General features: G+C 51.4%; 1 long non-coding RNA gene across 1 annotated transcript; it reads left to right on the top strand.

Annotated features, from left to right (window-relative positions):
* Positions 1 to 5479: 5479 nt before the first annotated feature.
* On the top strand, positions 5480 to 8440 carry LOC131501034 (uncharacterized). Its single transcript, XR_009256590.1, has 3 exons — positions 5480 to 6721; positions 7030 to 7198; positions 7715 to 8440. It is a non-coding gene; the product is annotated as an uncharacterized LOC131501034 (long non-coding RNA).
* Positions 8441 to 10251: the final 1811 nt, after the last annotated feature.

Here is a 10251-nt window from a genome sequence, read left to right as displayed (position 1 = left end):
GGGCCAAGGCAGGTGCTGAAGACTGCACAATGGCAGAGCAGACAGGGGACTCACAGACCCCGCTTGGAATCCAGATTCTGCGGCTCACCAGCTGTGTGACCTTAAGCAGATCACTTCACCTCTCTGAGCTTCTGTTTCTTCTTCTTTTTTTTTTTTTTTAAAGTTTACGTATTTATTTTGAAGAGGCAGAGACTGCACGAGTGGAGGAGGGGCAGAGAGAGAGAGAAAGAGAGAGAGAGAGAGAGAGAGGATCCCAAGCAGGCTCCGTGCTGTCAGTGCAGAGCCCTGTGCGGGACTCAAGCTCATAAAACCTTGAGATGGTGACCTGAGCCGAAACAAGAGTCGGGTGCTTAATCGACTGAACCACCCAAGTGCCCCTGTTTCCTCTTCCACAGTATAGCAATAATACCACCCAGTGGTGTATGTGGCTTATGTACACCCAGAGTGGATCGTTGAACACCTTTTACTTTCTTTTTTGGGGCAGATACAATTCACATGCCATATACTTCACCCACTAAAAGTATAATTTGATGGTTTTGAGCATATTACATTATTGATTTAAATATTTGTGGTAAAATATGTATCACATAAAATTTACCACGCTGACCATTAAAAAAATTTTTTTTTAATGTTTATTTTTGAGACAGAGAGAGACAGAGCATGAACGGGGGAGGGTCAGAGGGAGAGAGGGAAACACAGAATCCGAAGCAGGCTCCAGGCTCCAAGCTGTCAGCACAGAACCCGATGCGGGGCTTGAACTCACGGACCGTGAGATCATGACCTGAGCCGAAGTTGGACGTTCAACCAACTGAGCCACTCAGGCACCCCTAAAAAGTTTTTTTAAATGTTTATTTATTTATTTATTTAAAATTTTTTTTTTTTAACGTTTATTTATTTTTGAGACAGAGAGAGACAGAGCATGAACGGGGGAGGGGCAGAGAGAGAGGGAGACACAGAATTGGAAGCAGGCTCCAGGCTCTGAGCCATCAGCCCAGAGCCCGACGCGGGGCTCAAACTCACGGACTGCGAGATTGTTACCTGAGCTGAAGTCGGACGCTTAACCGACTGAGCCACCCAGGCGCCCCAAAAAATTAAATTTTTAATTGAAGTACAGTTATATACTATACATATATAGTATACATGTATACTATACATGTATAGAAGTACAGTTATATACTATATACATATAATATACTATTATATATTATATGTATATGTATATACATATATGTACATTATGTATGTATATTATATGTATATACTATACATATAATAGTATCTTAGTTTCAGGTGGACAGCACAGAGATTTGACACTTACCTACATTACGAAATGCTTAGCATGAAAAGTGTAGTCACCACCTGTCACCATAGAATGTTGGTATAACATTATTGGCTGCATTCTGTCTCTTGTACTTTTCATCCCGGTGACTCATCTGTTTTATAACCAGAAGCTTGTACCTCTTCATCCCTGTCCCCTATTTCACCCGTCCCTGCCACTCCCCTGCTTCTTTCCTTTTGAAACAAAGGATTAATAGGGCGCCTGGATGGCTCAGCGGGCTGAGTGTCTGACTTCAGCTCAGGTCATGATCTTGTGGTCTGTGAGTTCCAGCCCTGCGTCAGGCTCTGTGCTGATGGTGCAGAGGCTACTTGCGATTCTCTCTTTCCCTCTCTCTCTGCTTCTGCCCCACTCGTGCTTGCTCGCTCTCTTCAAAACAAAACAAAACAAAACAAAACACCAAAGGATTAACAGCTAAAAGAGAAGCGTCCAGTTCAGTTTTAAACATGTTACTCGAATTCACTAAATTGTTCCGTATGTGAATTGGAATTCGCACTTGCCGAGCAAAAAGAGCTCACCCCGAAGATCCCACCATTTCGAGGTCCTAAGCTGTAAACACAGAGTGACAGAATGGGAGTAAGTCCAGCTCTGTCTCCCTGTCACTGTGCCCTCCTTGACCGTGTTGACTCTGCTGCTCAGACCCAGGGACACTGAGCGCCACGCGGGTGTTGGAGATGTGCATTGCCCCCTGACAGAACGCCGAGGGCCCCCGGAGACCAGGAATTTTCTCTCCAAACAAACACGGAGCCAGGTCTGTTTGGCTGTGTAGCTGGGCATTCTCCAAATTCACTTCTGGAGAATGTGATGTTTATTAAAAGGTGAGTAATAAATATGTGCTGATTTGAAGTTTAGGTATATATTATTAAAACTCAGCGGAGCCCTGAGTAATGTATAGAATGGGGAGTCACTATGTTGTTCTCCTGAAACTAATACAACACTGTATGTCAACTGTACTTTAGTAATACATTGAAATCCCCCTCTGTCTCCAGCAGAAACTCAATGCTATTTGCAAAGACGAGGTAGCCCCCTTATTGTCTGCCCCGGGGGGCCACCCCACGTCCCACCAGGCTGTAGATTGAGGGTCAGCGTTCACTCGCAGGAAGGACCCAGCGCGCTCACTGTGTGTCGTGGGCATTTGATGGATGACGCCTCTGTCATGGTCAGTATGGGCTAATGGCCTTTCCATTGACAGGGTTTTCACGGCCTGTTTAGGAATTTCTGCATTTTCTCATCTTCGGTGTGGTCCTCATGCAAGTGTAGGTCATTGTGTTCCCGTCTGAAACCCTTCTCCAACAGGACAGGTGTATGGAATGTTCAAGAATCGAACTTAATGCTGTTTTTCTGTGTAATTTGCTGGGGAAGAAAGAGTAACCTGCGTTTCTCTGAGCCTTTCTACTTTGGGGATATCGGTTGGAGCTCACGGAAGATCCCCTTTTTATTAAAGTCCTCAAAGTAAATTCCGGGGACCAAGTGTCCACATGTCACAGACAGGAACAGAACAGCCAGGCATTTAAGGCTAGGCCGGGGTGGTGACGTGGGAAAAGGCTCTGTCCCAGAGTAACCCTGGATCAAATCCTGACCCCACCCTTCCAGCCTACCCCTGCCCCCCTCCCCTCCCCTGTCCCAGAGCCTCCCCTCCACACCACGCCTGACACGGCCCAGGCTCACACCCCACTTCAGGGATGAAGAGACGCTGATGTTAAGTGAACAGCGTCTGGATGCCCAGTGGAAATCTCCCAGCTCCCGAGTCCCGGGGCGCCCCACATTTGGACACCTGGATTCCCCAGAATTGTATGTCTGTGTGTGTGCCTGTGGGGCTCCCTGGTAGCTCTTGGTCCCAGGCAGGCCAATTGCTCCGGGCCAGCTGCCTACCTACCCCGTGGCTCCTAGAAGTCTGAGGCTGGCTTTGTTGGAGATCCATTTGGGTGTCCTTTTTGCCCTGCATCCGTTTCCTAAGGTGGTCTGAACAAAAGACCAGGCATTGGGTGGCTTAAACCTCCAGAAGTTATTCTCTACTGGTCTGGGGGCCAGAGTGTCTCCACAGGGCGTCCTCCCTCCCAGGACTCTGGTTCCAACCCGCCAGCTCCTGGTTCGTGCCCCCAGCCCCTGGTGTCTTGGCTTGTAGCTACCCCACCCCAGCTCTCCCCATGACTCTGTCCGACCTCCCGTCTTATACAGACACCCGTCATTGGATTTAGGCCACTCTCCTCAATTTAGGTCTCATCTCAACTCTTGCACCTGTGAAGATGCTATTTCCAAATCAGGTCACATTCTAAAGTTCCAGGTGGACCTGAATTTTGGTGGGGGATCCTCTTCGACCCATACCAGTCTCCACCTCATCCTGATCCCCATCCCGAATCTTCTCCGTGACCCATCAGGGCAAAGGGCTCTTGATGAGGTGGCTTCCCTGAGGGGTCATTTGGATCCAGCGGCACAAGGATCCAGGCCTGGGAGCCGGATGACCATGAAATGGTAGCTTGGTGGGGGGAGGGGATGAGAAGGGAGAGCCCAGGTGGGGTCGGGGTCCAGGTCCAAGTCCAGGGCTAGGATGGGAAGCCAGCAGGGCAGCTGGAGACACTTTTTCATGTGGCTCCTGCTTGTGATGAGAGAGTGACAGAGAGGCAGGATCTGAAGCTGGAATATTCTCTGGGCGGGGATAGTTCTCTGCTGGGATCTGGAGGTGGGTCATGGAGGAGTGCTGTCTGTGCAGCGGTTCTCAGCCCCACACTCAGATCCTCGCAACCAGAATTGCCGGGGAGGGGAGTGGGGGTGGGGCGGGCTGTCCTGGTGGTTGCATCTTGCAGGGGAGGCTGAGCACAGCTGAGCTGGAGGTCCAGTCCCTGCAAGGCTTGCACAGCCTCCCCCAACCCCAACCCCCCGGGGGGCCAGGGTGGATTGCTCACATAGGTGACCTTGAAAAGCCCCTCGTATGGAAACATACTCGCCTCTTCAGGGCCCAGAGTGGGGGCTGAGGGTCCCTGGGTGATAACTCATGCAGCATCGGGCGCTTGGGCAGGGGGGGCATGGCTAAAATACTGTTCTTGGGCTCTGCCCCTGACAGCCTGCTTCTTTCCAATTACCCTGGTGACTGCAGTGATAAATCCTGTCCGCCCAAGTCTGGATGCTGGGCATGCTGGGCCCTGCCTCCTCCCTTCTGAGTGGACCCTGGGCCTTCTTCCTTGCAGACCCTCCTGCCCCTGACTCTGTAGGACAGAGGAGCCAGGTGCCCTAATGCTTTGTTCTGGGCCAAATTGTGCCCCCCTCCCCTACCCCATTCATAGGCAGAAGTCCTAGCTCCCAGCACCTCCCAATGTGGCTATCTGTTGAGGTGGGGTTTTCAGAGACGTGATTAAGTAACAAGAGATCACTAGGGTGGGCCCTAATTCAGTAGGATTGTTGTCCTTATGGGAAGAGGAAATGTGGGGACATCTGGGTGGCTCAGTCGGTTGAGCATTGCAACTCAGGTCCTGATCTTGCGGGTTCGTGAGTTCGAGCCCCATGTCCGGGGGCTGTGCTGACAGCTCAGATCCTGGAGCCTGCTTGAGATTCTCTGTCTCCCTCTCTCTCTGCTTGTTGCCCGCTCATACTCTCTCTTTCTCTCTCTCTCTGTCTCAAAAAGAAACAGAAACAAAAAAAGGAAGAGGAAATTTGGACATAGACACGTGTAGAAGGAGAATGTCATGGAAACACTCAGATGGCTGTCTACACCACAGAGAGAGGCCACAGAAGAAACCAGCCTGCCTGACACCTTGCTCTTGGACTCCCAACCTCCAGGACTGTGACGGGACAGGAGAAATCCCTGTTGTTCAAGCTGCCAGGTCAGGGGCGGCGCGAGCCCGTTAAGTGGCACGTGCTCCCACCCGGCCCTGGGATCTTGGGGCCAGCCCACGATGACATAGCACTTGTTTGCAAGCTTTATTTCCTTGACCTCACGGCTGATTTTTCCACATGAAACCCTGTGTCGCTCCTCAAATGTATAACAGAAAAGCGGGAGTGTTCTGGCTGTGCTGTTCAGCATCCTTATTCTCAACCCCCCCTGCAGCCCCGGGCGCTTTCCTTAGAGGACCCTGTAAACACCGCTGCACAGAAGAGTGCTACTCATTTTGCAGAAGAGTAACTTCTGCAGAAAAACTTGAAGGTGCTGCTCCATGCCTCATGGCTCCAGAGATCAGTGCAGTCCAGAGTCAGCCGATGCGGTGTAGAGTGGAACGCTGGGTTTGCAGGCCCATGCCAGGGCTCAAGTCCCTCCTCTCCACTCCCTGGCCGAGTGCCATTTGAACAGGTCACCTGAGCTCTATGAGCCACGTTTTCTCCTCTGTAAAGCGGCACAAGGTGCTGAGATTGTGCGTGAGTCCAGAAGCCGCCTTGTAGAATAAACGTGAGTTTTGGAGTCAGTTCTGCGTTTGAACCCGGCTCTGCCGCCTCGTAGCTGTGTGGCCTTGGGTAGGTCGAGTGACCTCTCTGAGCTTCTTTCACGTGTCACAAAATATTCTTTAGATTTTTTTTTTAAATTACGTTTTTAATTTTGATTCCAGTATAGTTGACATACAGTGTTACATTAGTTTCAAGTGTACAATATAGTGATTCAACAATTCTATATATTTCTCAGTGCTCATCATAATAGATAAGGGTACTCTTTGGATTTTTAAAACAATCGAGAAATGTAAAAACCGTACTTACAGGTGGTTGCACAAAAACACAGCGGGCTAGATTTGGCCGGTGGGCTGTAGTTTGCTGACCCGCAGGTTAGACTGTGAAAGCCTCCAAAGCGCGAGCAATTTCCTTTATATTCTCAGCGGACTCCCTGTAGATCCAGCAAATGGCTGGTGAATGAGAACGTCTTGCTACCTCTTAGAGATAGTAATGTGGCTACTGGCTGGAGATATGAATGTGAACATGGCATGTTGCCGGTACAGAAGGTTGTTCTGGAAAGACAGAAGCCCCTTCCGGGGGGAATTTGCATCTTAGGAGAGAAGGCAGGGAGAGCTAACAACCTTGGAAGCTGCTGCAATTCTGGAGAAGCTGCCCTGGCTCCTCAGCCACTCCCCACTCAGCCAGCAGGGGGCGCTAGAGGACCGCTTTCCTCTGCGTGTCCGGGCAGCCGGGAAGCCTTGTCTGCGGTGCCCTGCCAGGAGGTGGGAGATGCTGGGGATGGCCCAGACGACCTCCGAGTGTCTTTTCTGCCCATTGAAGCTTGGCTTTTTTTTTTTTTTTTTTTGTGCCGAGGAATCCACAGGGATGAACTTCCCCGAGCTGGCTGGCAGCCGTGAGTTCTGCCCCCTGTCCCCAGAAATGCAATAAAATGAGAACACGTCTCATGTTGCAGGGGGCTGTCTGTCATCTTGGAGTTTCAATGTTTCAGAATCGCAGCGACCACAGCTTTTGGTGTGTATGTATGTGTTGGTGGAGGGATTAGTGGGGCGGGGCGGCGGGGAATGGGGGGAAGCCAGGGCTTTCTTCAGATTACAGGCAGGCCCAGGAGACACATGGCAAACACCAGGCAGGAAGGAAACGGTCAGATTGGGCTGTTTTGGGTGCTGAGGACCCACAAATGACACTCTCTTAGTCTTGAAAACCTCAGAGAAAGCCGAGAGGTGAGACCATCTGAAAACCTCTAATGGCCGCCTGTGCTGGCTGGGCCCGTGCTGCATATGGTCTGTTCTGTGATTCTTCGTGTCCCTATTTTATAACAGGGAGAAAAGATCACAGGTCCATGGTGTTCAGCATGGTTTTCTCAGCAAGGATCCCGACCAGTAGGAGCTGCTCAGAAGTGTATGTCCTGCCCACACCGCCCCTTCCAGGGCCCCCTGCATTAGACACTGCAGTTGGGGGCCAGCAGCTGACCCCTGACAAGCCCTCCAGGTGAGTGGGATGCATGCACCATGGGCGAGAATCACGGGTGACCTGTAGCTGTTTTCAGCCTTGGCTGCACATTGGAACCTCTTGGCTTTCAAGCCACAAGGGGACCACGCCTCAGACCCATTGCATCAGGCCCTCCAGGCTTGGGACCGGCACCTGTGGTTGATTCGAAGCCAGCCAAGGTCAAGCCCGGTGGTGCACTGGAAGGTGGTTTTGGGGTCAGCCAGACTCAAGTTCAAATCCCAGCTTTCTCACTTGCTGGCTGTTTGACCCTGGGCAAGGCACACCCCTTTCCTGGCTCCCAGGAAGTTTCCTGTGCTGGACATTTGAAATCCTCTTTCCTGCCTGGCAGAATTTGTTTGAGGACTGAGCAAAGCGTCCTGTGTATGGAAGCACCTAGAACAAAACCTGGTGCCCCGAGGGAGTTCAGTACATGATGGTTCGTCTCTGCTCCCTTCTGTTGGACTCTGGGATTTTTCCAGAGCAGGGACCACATCATAGTTTTCTTTGCATCCCCAGGGAATAATTCATCGCGTGTGCCCTGCACGGCTGGGAGAGAGCTGGGGAAGTGGGCATGTGAGAGGCTCAGCTACCAGATTTCTTCCCTTACAGCCCGGCTGCCATGGGCTAGGATCACCTTTCTCTGCATCGTCTTAACTAAGGTCAGCCCTGGTGTCTGTTCAAACGACAAACGCTCGGTCCCCTTGACCTTCAGGAATCTATCCTGGTACAAACGAAATGGCCAGAGTGTTAGGATATGTGTGCAAAGATATTTATTGGTGTGTGGTCTGCCCTGGCAATAATTGGAAACATTACTTTACCAATAGGTGAATAATAGAATCAATTCTGGCACATTCAGTATTATGGAACATCATGGGTCCTTACGAAGAATTAGGTAGATCTCCCTGTATTGATCTGGGAGGCACGCTATCTATTGCTCAGCAATAAAGCAACTTGCTGATTCATGCCTGTGACATGATTCCTTTTTTTTTTTTCTTTTGAGGAAAAAGAGCCTCCATGTTATATGTGCATTTGTGTGTGTGGTACAGGGTTTGGAGGAGGGGGCAATAAAGATAAGCAGAGCATGGAAGAATATGAAGAATGTTACCTTGTAGGGTTGCAGGCAGGGCTGAAACCCATTCACTCATTTGTTTCGTTCATGGTTTTGTTCAATTCATAGTTATTCATTTAAAAAAAAAGTTTAACGTTTATTTATTTAGAGAGAGACAGAGCGCCAGCAGGGGAGGGGCAGAGAGAGAGGGAGACACAGAACCCAATGCAGGCTCCAGCTCTGAGCTGTCAGCACAGAGCCTGAGGCGGGGCTCGAACTCACTGACTGCGAGATCATGCCCTGAGCCGAAGTTGGATGCTTAACCCACCGAGCCACCCAGGCGCCCCTCACTTAATATTTATTTAGGGGCACTGCAGCTCTGGGGAAACGGCTCTGAACAAAACAGACCAAGTCCTTGCTTTCAGGCGGCTGGAGTGTCCCGGGACATTCCATTTGAGCCCCGCGAAGAGTGTCCCTTGGTCCTAGACACCCTAGGGTGGGGGGGGGTCCCCCACGGAACTTGCACGTCAGCACAGGGAAGACGGGAGAACAGGTGTTAGGGGATGCAGATATTTTGGTGGGAAACCAGCGGTTCTGGAACTCTCTTGATTTGCTTACAGTGAGAATGCCCCGACCCCCGCCCCCCACTGCGGCCGCCCCTAAGTTCCAATGGGCTGTCAGAGATTGAGGAGAGCGAGGGCTGAGCAATCCAAATGTCCCAAGAGTCAGCGGCCCAGTCTCGCTTTTGCTGAGTTGGCAGCAGGACCTAATTTGTTAATTAAGAGGCATTGAGAGCTGTCCTCGTGTTTTGATTAACCTGATGGCCTTCCCAGCACCACTTGGGTTCAGCTGTAGACGTCGCCGCAGCTTTTAATGAAATGATCTGGAGGGCCATTTGGAGGCACTTGCCATTATTAGCCAGCTCATCGAAACCGATAACTGAGCTGGCAGCCGAGCCGAGCCGGCCGGAGCCGTGCCCAACGAGCACTCGGGTCCTGGTTTTCAGGCCCCACGCTGCATCTTTTAGTCATGCTTGAGGGATCGCTGCCGGCCTTTTCGGCTTTCACCCGATTTGCTCTGCACCGGAAGTGCAGCCCGGAGACGGCTCATGAGCTCAGAGGCTGTGGCAGACATGTCGGTGTCCTGCCCATGTCCCCCTGGCCCCGGGTTCTGCCATCTGTGAGTACCTGTGACACCCTAGACTCTGTGCAGGGTTTCCCTCACTGGCCTGGGCGCAGCTGGAAGTGTGGGGGGTCATGTGGAGTTGACTCGTGTCCCCCACAAAGTAAGGTGAGGTCACTGGGGCGGGCCCTAACCCCATATGACTGTGTCCTTATAAAAGGGGGAAGTCTGGGGTTGCCTGGGTGGCTCAGTAGGTCAAGCGCCCAACTTTGGCTCAGGTCAAGATCTGACGGTTCAAGGGTTTGAGCCCCGCGTCGGGCTCTGTGCTGGCAGCTCAGAGCCTGGAGCCTGCTTCAGATTCTGTGTCTCCCTCTCTCTGCCTCTCCCCGGCTTGTGCTCAAAAATAAATAAACATTGGGGTGCCTGGGTGGCTCAGTCGGTTAAGCGGCCGACTTCAGCTCAGGTCACGATCTCGCGGTCCGTGAGTTCGAGCCCCGCGTCGGGCTCTGGGCTGATGGCTCAGAGCCTGGAGCCTGCTTCTGATTCTGTGTCTCCCTCTGTCTCTGCCCCTCCCCTGTTCATGCTCTGTCTCTCTCTGTCTCAAAAATAAATAAACGTTAAAAAAAAATTAAAAAAAAATAAATAAACATTAAAAAAGGTGGGGCAGTTATCTGGACACAGAGGCGGACAGGAAAAATGCTGTTTGAACCAGGAGGCAGAGATCAGGATGATGCCCCCACCGGCCAATGGACTCAAAAGATGCTAGCAAGCCCGTGAGGCCGGGACAGACACCCAGAGCAGATCCCCCTCCCAGCCTCAGAAGGACCCAGCCCTGTCCTCACCTTGAGTTCACACTTCCAGCATCCAGATTGGAAGACAGTAG

The sequence above is a fragment of the Neofelis nebulosa genome, chromosome 18 (assembly GCF_028018385.1).
Source record: "Neofelis nebulosa isolate mNeoNeb1 chromosome 18, mNeoNeb1.pri, whole genome shotgun sequence".
Taxonomy (NCBI): Eukaryota; Metazoa; Chordata; class Mammalia; order Carnivora; family Felidae; genus Neofelis; species Neofelis nebulosa.
Note: the sequence above shows the minus strand (reverse complement) of the source record. Positions and strands in the feature narration are given on the sequence as shown.